The following is a 12,132-nucleotide window of genomic DNA, read 5'->3' as shown; positions in this document are numbered from 1 at the left end:
ATCTGGTCTGGGAGCTGGCTTGGGCCTTCCGCAGCACGTGCAGGTGTCCTGGATTTCCAGACGAGGGATGCAGTGGAGAGAATTATTGCCTCTCATGCACAGACGGGTCCTCCACGCTGGCCCCCCTACAGCGATAGTGGTGCAGCTGGGGGAGAATGATATGGTTTCCTCTTCCTGCTTTGGGCTGCGTGCTGCCATATTACTGGACTTGAGGGATTTGGCGGCCTTGGTGCCTTCAACCACACTAATTTGGTCGCAGCTGCTGAAACGCCGCATTTGGAGGGGTAGCCCTTGCCCGGCGGCCACCGAAAGAGTTAGGAAACGGATTAATTCCGCGGCAAGCAAATTGGTGGTTGGTTTGGGCGGATTTGTGATTCCTCACCCTCTGATTTCGTTCAAGGCCTCTGAATTATTCAGGGATGATGGGTGCATCTTTCCCCGTTGGGGAATGATGTCTGGTTGGATGCAGTGGTGTCCAAGTTGAGGGTGTGGTTTAGTCTGTGAGTGGTTGGCGGCGAGCGTAAAGGGCTCGGGTGGCGGTTAGGCATTGGTTAAAATTGGTTGGTGGAGGGGTATGGATAGGCTGGGCCTGCCCCTCCAATGCTGCACGGGTATTCCGTTAAAGGAATTCTGGAACTTACCATCCCCTTCGTCCAAACCCTTGGTGCAGGGTGCGGGCCGTGTAAGTTCCAAGGAGCATGCGGGGATTAGCTGAGGGTCTGTTTCGCAGCTCCAGTTGACCCTGATCTTGCTCTTCCGCACTGACTACGGAGTCAGGGCTGTCCCCAAGGCGGGGAGGACAGATAGTCTAACCAATGCCTAAGCAACCACTCACAATTTGTATTGATAATAAAGTTGTGGCCAAAATTATGCCAAAAACCTTAAACAAAAATAATGTGTGAAGTTTGAGTTATTGGGTTTGGGGTGTCTTGGGGACCTCAGCACGCAAAGCGTGTTCTCACTAAAAGGAGAGCACGGGTTGCGGATGGGGCTATACAAGGCACCCCATGATTGCTAGGCAAGTTAAAGCCAGGGCTTGTTTAGATGGGAGGATCTGGTTATCTGGGGAAAGTTGATGTTGCAAACTTAGGGGTGGGGTCAGTGGCTATTTAAGCAAGGTCCACAGCTTTCTCTTTCTCTTTTGCTGTGGACATCGGATCTCCCGCCCGCCCTCCCTTGTTGGGCTTCGCTTGACCTTGCTATGCCTGTCATGGGGTCGTTCGCCTTGGTGCGGGGGCCCAGTAGGAATTTACCTCTTGGCTGATTAGTGTGTGCCAATTGGGTTTTGCCTACTGCGTAGCAAATCGTCACAACTTGTAAGGTTGGCGGTTAGGCATTGGTTAAAATTGGTTGGTGGAGGGGTATGGATAGGCTGGGCCTGCCCCTCCAATGCTGCACGGGTATTCCGTTAAAGGAATTCTGGAACTTACCATCCCCTTCGTCCAAACCCTTGGTGCAGGGTGCGGGCCGTGTAAGTTCCAAGGAGCATGCGGGGATTAGCTGAGGGTCTGTTTCGCAGCTCCAGTTGACCCTGATCTTGCTCTTCCGCACTGACTACGGAGTCAGGGCTGTCCCCAAGGCGGGGAGGACAGATAGTCTAACCAATGCCTAAGCAACCACTCACAATTTGTATTGATAATAAAGTTGTGGCCAAAATTATGCCAAAAACCTTAAACAAAAATAATGTGTGAAGTTTGAGTTATTGGGTTTGGGGTGTCTTGGGGACCTCAGCACGCAACAAATTGGATTGACGTTTGCTCCATTTAGTATACTAAAGAGTAGGTTTTCCTTGGGAAAAGAGGACAAGGGGGAAATTGCTTAGACTGTCCTAGGCATGGGACAAGCAGAAGTTTGGATGAGCCCTTACAGTGACGTGTGTGTGTGTGTGTGTGTGTGTGTGAGTGAGAGAGAGAGAGAGAGAGAGAGAGAGTCTGTCTGTCTGTGTATATCTATATATATATCTCTTTTTTCAGTTCTTGGTATGCTGGGGAGGTGGGGAAGGGGGAGCCTTGAAAGTATACTAAGTAGTTGCTTAACTGTGCATTCCTTCAGCTACAAAGAACAAAGTCAAGACTATTAAATTCATTTCATTTAGTGGAAACAGGATTCCAGACCTTGGAAAGTCAGTACTTTACTCAGAAAACCACTTAGCCTTTTTTCTTTTCCCAAAGAGCTATGTTGCTAATCAGAAACAGGCTAGTCACTATCCATCACTGGAGAAGGCAACATACACACACACAAACACACAAAGATATATAGATATAGATAGGAACAGATACACAACACACACACACACACAGCGTATTAAAGCAAAATCAAATCAAACCTGCAATAGGGCAATGAATCCTATCCTCCCACATTTCACAGGTAGATGGGTAAATAATGGTTCAACTGAGATTTCATTCACACAGAGGAATAGGGTATGCCGGGAACTCGTCTCAGTCTGACAATTTGCTGCAGATGCTGGCTTAGGGGAGCAATTTATCAGTGTCATCCACTTGCATTACTATACACTAGTTCCTCAACAGCACTGCTTCTGCCCTCGCTTCCCACACAATCCTCTCCAGCCCTTGAAATTCAGCCACAAAAAAGAGCCCTTATCTTGGCTTTCCTGCTACATGCCTATTGCAGTGATTCAAACTACTGTGATTCAGTGCAGGGTAGAAGGAAGAGTAGACACTTTGTTGTTGTACTGATAAAAAGGGACCCCAAAAAATACAGTCTATGGTTTTTAAATCTCTTTCCCCCACCCTCAGACTCCCACCCCAACCCTCTCCATCTCCCTCTCCCCCTCTCTCTCATATGCACACATCCTTGTCCCTTCTTCTTTATATTCCCTTTGTATTGATGTACAATTCACTGTTTTAAAAAGAACCATCACAAGAATTCAGCTCAGTGCAAATGACTCCTGAAAGATATAGGCATTTTAGATGCTTCATCTTTGGTTAAACTGAAATGGAATATTAAACAGGCAATACACAGAGACACGGAGCTACAGGGGAGCACTCAAGCACCAACATCCATTATTTAACTGCTGCATCAGCAGCAGACAAAGCTGTTAATATCAGACAATCCAGCCCAGTGGTTGGGTCATGTATCAGGGAGCTGGACACATAAGGAACCAATCCCACCTGGTGTGACCTGATATCTGAACTTGGGCATGTCATTTTCTGCCCACTATTATTCTCTTGCTTCATCTTTCTTATCTCCTTGAACTACAAGGTTTTCAAGGCCCCCTCTCTATCCATACATAAAACACATCAGGGCTGGCTCTCTCAGCTTCCATATTCCAAAAGTGAAAAACAATAAGAAATTCAGTGCTATTTTTCTAGAAAAAGAGGTGCCGGAACACACCATGAATGCCTCCCTCGTTCTCTTAGAATGATAATGGTGTCCATCTGAGAGGTGCCAGAACTGAGTTCCGACGAGTCCCAGCTAAAAAAAGCTCTGAATAAATTCATCAACAAAAACAGCCAAGCCGTGCATAAGTTCTAATGTTTGGTATAATAACACAATCACCTACGTGATATTGCCATGTGCTGTAATGTCTCCCAGTGAAGTTGTTCTCTGCTTACACCAGTTTGTTCCTTTCTAAATGATCCCCAAAATTTTTGCAAAGATTCAAGGAATATAAAGGGTAATGCGTTTGGAAAAGGTGCACCAGCACCAGTCTAAATCTATGACAATAGGGCTGAAATTCAAATATTGGTTTGTACTCTTTCCTCCTTTTCTGTATGTACAATGGGACATTTGTTTCCAATGATAGCTCCTTGCACTACATCAGATGACATTCCCTAGACTTACCATATGTCAGGAAAATTCCTGACATGTCCTGGTTTTCAGGTGTAAAAAAAGCTTTGGGGGATTTTTGCCCAATTAGCAAAATGTCAGGGGAAACCCAGATGCAGCACAAACAGCTCAAGAAGCTTAAAATCACTATTTTTGGGTTAGGTTTCCTCCAAAAAGCTCAGCAACTCAGCGGGTATCAGGAATTTTACTTTTTGAAATACGGCAACCCTAATACTCTCTAAGCACCGTCCCTGACTTTCAGAAGCAGCTTGTCAGACAACTGAATAGGAGAATCTGCATTTCAACATGGGAAAGGGGCCAAAAGGTGGGGTAGAACTATCAAAATAAGTAGATAAAACTTAGTTGTAATGACCACAAATGCTGATGCATTCACAGACATTATGAAATACAATACACCCAAAGTTTTTCCCAGTACATTCTATGTTAGGGCTGGATTAGACACCTACATGCAGGCTACAGGAAACCCTTTACTCATGGCAGTGGTACAAACAGGGCAAGTCAAATTTTAAGATCCACTTAAATCCTGGCCACTTACAAATTGCCAAAAAAGAAGAAAAAAGAGGGAGAGGATATGCATCACCCCAAAAAAGTGCAAAAGAGGGGTAAGATTTGCATCTGCCATGTACAGATGCAAATTCAGAAATAATTACTATGATCTACCAGGATGTGAGCCCCATTTAGTATGGTGGGTGTTTCTTCTTCCTAAATCTACATAGTGTCACACTGTGAAAGACCCTTTCCATAAAGCTTATTTTTGAACCTTACTCTATACAAAATGTATTGTGCATACCTTCCATGGAATAGGCCACTGTTAAAATGCTAGAAATTTAGATGTAATTGAATACAGAAATTTTCACATAAATATTAAATATGTTGGAGGATGGGAATGAATTTTGTCATTACTCATAAATCATGTTGATGCTTTCTATTAGCAAAATTATAGCCATATTTTAATAAGCGTATTATGGTTAAGAACCTTAAATATATTACAATCACAAATATGCATTAGCTAGCTTAATGTGTTTACTCACCGACAGAAACTGCTTGCATATAGGCACACAGTCTTTAAAAAGAAAAACAATACTGCTACCTTGCAAGATGCTTCAGGGACTGTCTTTCCCTCAGTCCAGCCACTCCCTCCAATTCATCACTCAGTTTTGTTTAAATACTCAGAACACAAGAGGACTTGGGCAATTATAAGGGCAGGAAATGGAACATGAGTCAATAAGGTGAGGCATAACAGGTTACTGCCATTTTAGGTTGCATTTGAAGGTGGTGGTCTGCATTGCCCCAGGCAAAGAGCACATGGCTCCCCCACTGCCAGTATCCCAGGACTCCTCCCACCAAGACATAAGAGCATGAGAAGATCCTCCTGGATCTAGTCCAGCATCTTATTCTCACAAGATGGCTAGCTAGATGCCGGTGGGAGGCCTGTAAGCTGGGCATGAACACAACAGCATTCTGCCCGCCTGCAGTTTCCAGCAATGGGCAAGCTGCCTCTGTCAGTGGAGGTGGAACACAGCCATCATGGCTGGTCACTGCAGATGGCCTTCATCCAGTCCTCTTTTACAGCCATTCAAGTTGGTGGCCATCACTGTTTCCTGTGGGAACAAGTTCCATTGTTTAGCTCGACTCCATGAAGATGTGCTTTCTTTTGAATGTCCTGAATTTTCCAGCATTCAACTTCATTGTATGTTCATGAGTTCTAATGTTATGAGAGAGGGGTAAGTTTACAAACTTCTGACATGTCACATCTTACTCACCATTTCTCTAAACTAACAAGTCCTAAACGCTGCAATTTTTCTGGCAGTTGTTCCCCACCCACATTTAACCCAGCTCCCATCTTGGTGCAACCCCAACAATTGACCAATCCTCACCTGGAAGCACTGGAACTCAGCTCCACAAGGTTGCCATGTCTGAAGGCAGGACTCAGCTTTTTAGTGTTTATTGAAAAGCCACTGCCATTCCATCCAGCACAGCCATCTTCCAATCACCCTATCCTGTGAAGTCTTTCTGAACTTTTTACTGAAGCAAGGCAGCAAAAACAACAAGTTTGACCCCAGTCATAGGCCCTCTTTTATGGCCCAGGAGCAGAGCAGAGCAAAGAAGCCTTTCCTTTAGCAAACACTAGCTAGTCCTGAACCATCCCTTCCCTTTTTGTATGGGTGATAGGCCTAGTCTGCTCTAACCAGTCCAACCCCTAGGCGTAGCCATCACCCAGCCAAAGTGTTGGGGGGGTGAGATGGTTCAGTGAGGTAGGGATGGGCCCAGGGCTAGGTGACCCGTGGCAATAAGACTTCTGTGACCCATCTCCTACCACACAGGCACTAATAATAATAATAATAATAATAATAATAATAATAATAATAATGGTAATAATTTGTATACCACACTATATCTATAAGATCTCAGGACTTTTCACAACCTAAAAATATGCTTCCAACAGCCAATCCCAGTTAGCCTTCTTCTCTTCTTCTTCTTTGGCAATCACTCATAGCCAAGTAAGATTGTCTTTCCATAAACACGGTCTTAACAGTGAGTCTGTAAGTGATTGTGGAGACCAGTTCTGGATCCACATGTCCTTCCATAGTGGAGACATAAGTTTCCAAGCAGGAGTTGATCATGGTGAGGGTTTGTCAAACGTTCCTTCCTCTTAGCACGTTTCTCCTTTTCACCCTGAGTTCGTGCTTCTTCAAAGTCCAGGACACCTTTGGTAAAGACTGTTTTCCAGTTGCAGCACTCGCAGACCAGTGTTTCCCAGTTATCAGTACTTATACTACATTTCTTTAAGATTTGCCTTGAGAGCGTCTTTAAATCTCTTTTGTTGTCCACCAGTATTTCGCTTTCCATTCTTAAGTTGGGAATAGAGTAGTTGCTTTGGAAGATGATGATCAGGCATCCAAACAACATGACCAGTTCAACTAAGTTGATGTTGAAGAATCATTGCTTTGACACTGGTGATCTTTGCTTCTTCCAGTACACTGGCATTAGTTTGCCTGTTTTTCCAAGTGATGTGTAACATTTTTCGGAGGTACCGTTGATGGAATCTTTCTAGGAGTTGGAGATGGCGTTTATATGTGGTCCATGTTTCACAAGCGTACAGTAAAATTGATAGTACAATAGCTTTGTAAATAAACATTTTGGTTTCCCTGTAAATATCCCAGTCCTCAAACACTCTGTGCTTCAATCGGGAGAAAGCTGCTTTCTCCCAGTTAGTAACCTAACATCTATAAACTGAACTAGCGGCAGTTTCCAAGCAGTCTTCAGAAACAGCCTTTGACTGATGGGAGGGGTTCCTTTTTGAAAGCACAGCATGAAAAAGCTTGAGAAAGGGGAAGCGGGGGCAGAGAAGTATACTAAAATTACCCCTAGTTTTATTGGTACATTTTGCCTTAAATAGTGCCAAAGTTTGGATAACCCCACCACCTCCCCTCTTAAGACTCTAATGTTCACTCCGCAATGTTGAAAGAGAGTGCTAATTCTTCCAGTGGGACAACTGTGAGTGATACCACCAATATTAACCTGATTTAGAGAACTTGTTAACTGTTAATAACATTCATTAGAGAATGAGAAACGCATGAGTCATGACTTCCAATTTGCTGCAGAATGGGCTTTTATTGTTTCTTCTTGCCAGCCACTGTTAAGCAAGCAGAGAGATGAGCAGACAAATGAAGAGCAATAGCTTTTGTTCTGGCAATATAGCATCTAAGAGGTGGGGTGGCTCTACAGCACCAGTACATATTGGGGCTGCAGGGGTGAGGCATCCTCTGTGATGGATGGGAGAGAAAGGGGCTTTTGAGTCAACCTCTGAAATCTGGTTGGAAAAAATGGTTTGGTTTAGCTAAAGCTGGCTGATGATATTAGCTGCTGTCACTTTAAGGTAACAAAGCACTGAAAAAGGGAAACTGAGTACAGTGGTACCTCGGGTTAAGAACTTAATTCGTTCCGGAGGTCCATACTTAACCTGAAACTATTCTTAACCTGAGGCACCACTTTAGCTAATGGGGCCTCCCGGTGCCACTACACCACCACCGCGCGATATCTGCTCTCATCCTGAAGCAAAGTTCTTAACCCGAGGTACTATTTCTGGGTTAGTGGAGTCTGTAACCTGAAGCGTATGTAACCCGAGGTACCACTGTATCTTTAATATTGTCAAACATGGTACAAGCAAATAGTATGGGACTGATTCAGGTGTTAAAAAACAGACATTTCTCCTACGACTGCTACTTCAGAATGGGGGGAATCTCATAATTAAATGCTCTAACATAAATAAGCAAACATATCCGTCCAACCAATCCTTCTCTGACATGTTTATTTCTCTGTGTACAAGGGGGGGTTGACATGGAAAAGCATTCAAACATGAACTCCTTGCTTACATTTAAAAGTGGCATGGTCCCAAGTACAGTATGCTATTTCTAAAAGTATAGATTGGTGTTGATGAGTCTATCAGAGCCAACATTAGATGACCAGCATATTGCAAACCTTCACCCAGAGAAATGTGCTTTCTAATAAGGAAGAAGGGGGAGATACATGTGGTGGAGTTCTGTACAAAGAATAAACAATCCATTTCTGTTTATCCTGTGGCATCTGATCACAGAATATGTCAGTGCATAGCTCTGTAATACAGAGGTGGGGAAGATTCCTAGTTCTAAAAGCTAACAGATTTCATACCAGCACATTATATATGACAGGTCATACACTTCTGACATTTGTGACAGTCACACATAACAAATTGCTGAAACCAGGCCTGAATAAAAATACAGGACATACAGTAGTATAGGGCTCTACACAGAAAACCACGACAAGCTGTTCAGTTTTGTGTTTGGAACTATCCCAATTATCTGATGTTCCAAAAATAATCCAGGGTATTAGACTGCTGATGCGGCTGAGTCTGTGTGAACGGTTTTCTTTCCTCTGTACACAAAGCTACTCTGGCTCTAACAATCCGCTGATTTGGGCAGCCTGCCCAGTACAATGTGCTGACCCATATTTAGGATGGATGATCTTTTATTTTTTTTAATAGAGGAGAAATCGTTATGGAATAGTTCTTCAACACATATATAAAACTCTCTCCTTAACCCACAAGGCAAACACCACAAATTCTCTTTCTTGTGAAGCAAAATGTGGTTATTTAAGAAATACATTTACTTAAAACCAGTTTTATCCCACTTTTTCTCCCTAAGGAGATCTGAAAGTTGTACCCTAAAACAGTAACACAACATAAATAAGCAATATTAGGTTATTTGACATCTGGACTAAGCACCCAGAATTCTCAAACATTCCAAAGAGAACCTCATAACTGATCATGGGCTAGGCATTTTGAAAAACATGCACACAACACCTGCAGCCAACCAGATCCACAACATAATGTTTGTGGAGGGAAAGAATGTGATTAAAGAACTGTAACGAAGGAGTCTCATTTCCCAAGTAGGATACATGAACCCTACAGCACACTCCAGAGTCTTGCCTGCACAAATCTCCTCCCTGAGGTAAATGGGTGTAATATACTTCCACCAATATATTTTCATGAATGGTTCTTTAGAAGCAGTTAAAAATGCACCTTAGCTCTTAGCATAGTGAGAATATTGAATACGGATGAGTATCAGCCTCATCTCCCAATTATGTCTTCCTCCAGCCACCCCCAAACACACTGGCTACTAAGTTGTGGCATAATGGGACTGTGTGGACATGTGGGCTCCAGGAGAGGAGCTCACAGCTGCATTACTCTTTCCCAGGCGTTTTCACTCTGGCATGAGGGAAAACGTTAGCTACAAGCTGATTATTTAGCAAGGAGAAAGTTTAACCACAAGCTCAGGTTCAGATGGCATGCGCAACCAAACCTTGGATTAGCACAAGACTAGGAAACAGAAAACTGATTTTGAGCTCTGGGGGGTGGGGAGGCATGTTTGCACAATCCCAGCAGGCCATAATTTGGCTTCCTGGGTTGTGCAAACCAGCCTGATGTACAAAAGCTGGTGAATAACATCCATAATGGACACCTATAAAGAGTCATCAGAAAAATATTGCAATAGAGGCCTTTGAAGCTGTTCGTTGCATAGTCTCCTACTGGCTATTAAAAATAACTGAGGTATTCTTCACTTTTGGAACTTCTTGACAGTGGATAAATACTTCATTATAATTGTTGGGCGTTACTGAAAGCAAAGGAAATGGAAAATACATACGTTGTCCAGGACCAATCTGCAAGACATTGTTAAAAGCTGCTTACAAGTAATTTGTCTTGTGTTGGATTTCTGTATCTGTTAAGTTATGTGATATGCAGCTGTGTGTCTGCATTGTGGTCAGTCAGTCATTTGTATGCCACCTTTCCAAAGTTAAAACCATGCTCAGGGCAGCTTACAACATAATACACAACTTAAAAAGGTAAAGGTAAAGGTACCCCTGCCCGTAGGGGCCAGTCTTGCCAGACTCTGGGGTTGGTGCGCCCATCTCACTCAAGAGGCCAGGGGCCAGCGCTGTCCGGAGACACTTCCAGGTCACGTGGCCAGCGTGACATCGCTGCTCTGGCGAGCCAGAGTCGCACACGGAAACGCCGTTTACCTTCCCGCTAGAAAGCGGTCCCTATTTATCTACTTGCACCCGAGGGTGCTTTCGAACTGCTAGGTTGGCAGGCGCTGGGACCGAGCAGCGGGAGCGCACCCCGCCGCAGGGATTCGAACCGCCGACCTTTCGATCGGCAAGCCCTAGGCGCTGAGGCATTTACCCACAGCGCCACCCGCGTCCCAATACACAACTTACATAACTACAAACATGACAAAAGTAGTCATATACAATAAATTATAGCTCAGTCAGTAGAGCATAGAATCATGTGAGACTCTTAATCTCAGAGTCCTGGGTTCAAGCCCCACGTTGGGCAAAAGATTCCTGCCTTGCAGGGGCTTGGACTAGATGACCCTTGTGCTCCCTTCCAACTCTACAATTCTATGATACTATGATTACGTACTTTCTAACTTCTATCAGAGTAAAATGATACTTTAAAAACTGAACAATCAAACCAAATGAACTACAAAGCTGAGCCATCTCAGTTTCAAAAGGTTCATTACCCTGCCATCTGGAAAACAAGCATCTATGTACACAAATCTGGTGCCCAAATGATACAATTTCTAATACTTCAGAATTCAATATATACTAGCAAAGTTATTGGAATATGTATCAAAAGCAGAAAGCAGATACAGTGGTGCCTCGCAAGACGAAATTAATCCGTTCCGTGAGGCTCTTCGTATAGCGGTTTTTTCGTCTTGCGAAGCAAGCCCATTGACAGCTTAGCGGATTAGCGCTATTAGCGGTTTAGCGGCTTTTAGCGATCAGCTGTTAAGCGGCTTATCAGCGGATCAGCTGATAAGCGGCTTAGCGGCTTAGGAAAAGGGGGGGAAGGGGAAAAAACCCGAAGGAACTCGCAAGACTTATTCGTCTTGCGAAGCAAGCCCATAGGGAAATTCGTTTTGCGAAGCGCCTCCAAAACGGAAAACCCTTTCGTCTAGCAGGTTTTCCGTCTTGCGAGGCGTTCGTCTTGCGGGGCACCACTGTATTCTACCAGCAAAAAGGTACATTTAGAGGAAATGGTCCTATTACATTTGTAAGATACAGTGGTACCTTGGTTTAAGAACAGCTTAGTTTATGAACAATTTGGATTAAGAATGATGCAAACCCAGGTGTTTTGGTTTGTGAACTTCGCCTTGAAAGCAGAACATGTTCTGCTTCCTATTGAGTGTGTTCCATTTGTAAATTGAGTCCCCCGCTGCTATGGGGAAGCATGCCTAGGTTTAAGAACATTTTGGTTTAAGAATGGACTTCCAGAACGGATTAAGTTTGTAAACCAAGGTACCATTGTTTTTGGTATACTTCAGCAACTGATACACAGCAAACCTAGGTAACAAATCTAGGGTATGACCCAGCCAAAGTTATAATGAGTGCTTTTTCACCCCAATCATTTTTATAATAGAGGAACAAGCACATAAATGAGTATAATTTGACAGAACGCACAAGTCCTGCTATCTGAATACTCGTTACACAAAAATTCACTTATCCAAACATGATGAATTAGGATCCGATCCTTGTTATAAGCAGTGCAGGTTGAGATATCCAAACAACCAGACCTGCATGTAGTACTATAAACAAATAAGTAGCCTTAAACAAGATTTTGCTGGTCTATGATAGCCGTTTCTCCAGAAACCATAGTGGGAAGTGTGGGGGGGTTGGCTAATTAATAACATTTTTTCCTTCCTTGTTTGACTTTTGCAAGATTTCAGAGGGTTTTCCTGGGTTTTTCCATTCTGGGATCAAAATTTTGTTGCCGGGAATGCA

At 43.6% G+C, this 12,132-nt stretch overlaps 1 protein-coding gene across 3 annotated transcripts in view; it reads right to left on the bottom strand.

The window, feature by feature from the left end:
• KIF26B (kinesin family member 26B) overlaps positions 1–12,132 on the bottom strand; it is a 278,191-nt gene that overhangs the window by 254,082 nt on the left and 11,977 nt on the right. Inside the window, exon 1 of one of the 3 annotated variants that reach the window (XM_083731985.1) lies at positions 2,327–2,428. The exons of the other annotated variants lie outside the window; for them this stretch is intronic. The gene's annotated coding sequence lies outside the window, so the exon portion shown is untranslated. Of the gene's footprint in view, positions 1–2,326; positions 2,429–12,132 lie in introns of those variants that run through there. 3 annotated transcript variants of the gene reach the window in all.

Source organism: Podarcis gaigeae (assembly GCF_964106915.1).
Source record: "Podarcis gaigeae genome assembly, chromosome: 3".
Lineage (NCBI taxonomy): Eukaryota > Metazoa > Chordata > Lepidosauria > Squamata > Lacertidae > Podarcis > Podarcis gaigeae.
Note: the sequence above shows the minus strand (reverse complement) of the source record. Positions and strands in the feature narration are given on the sequence as shown.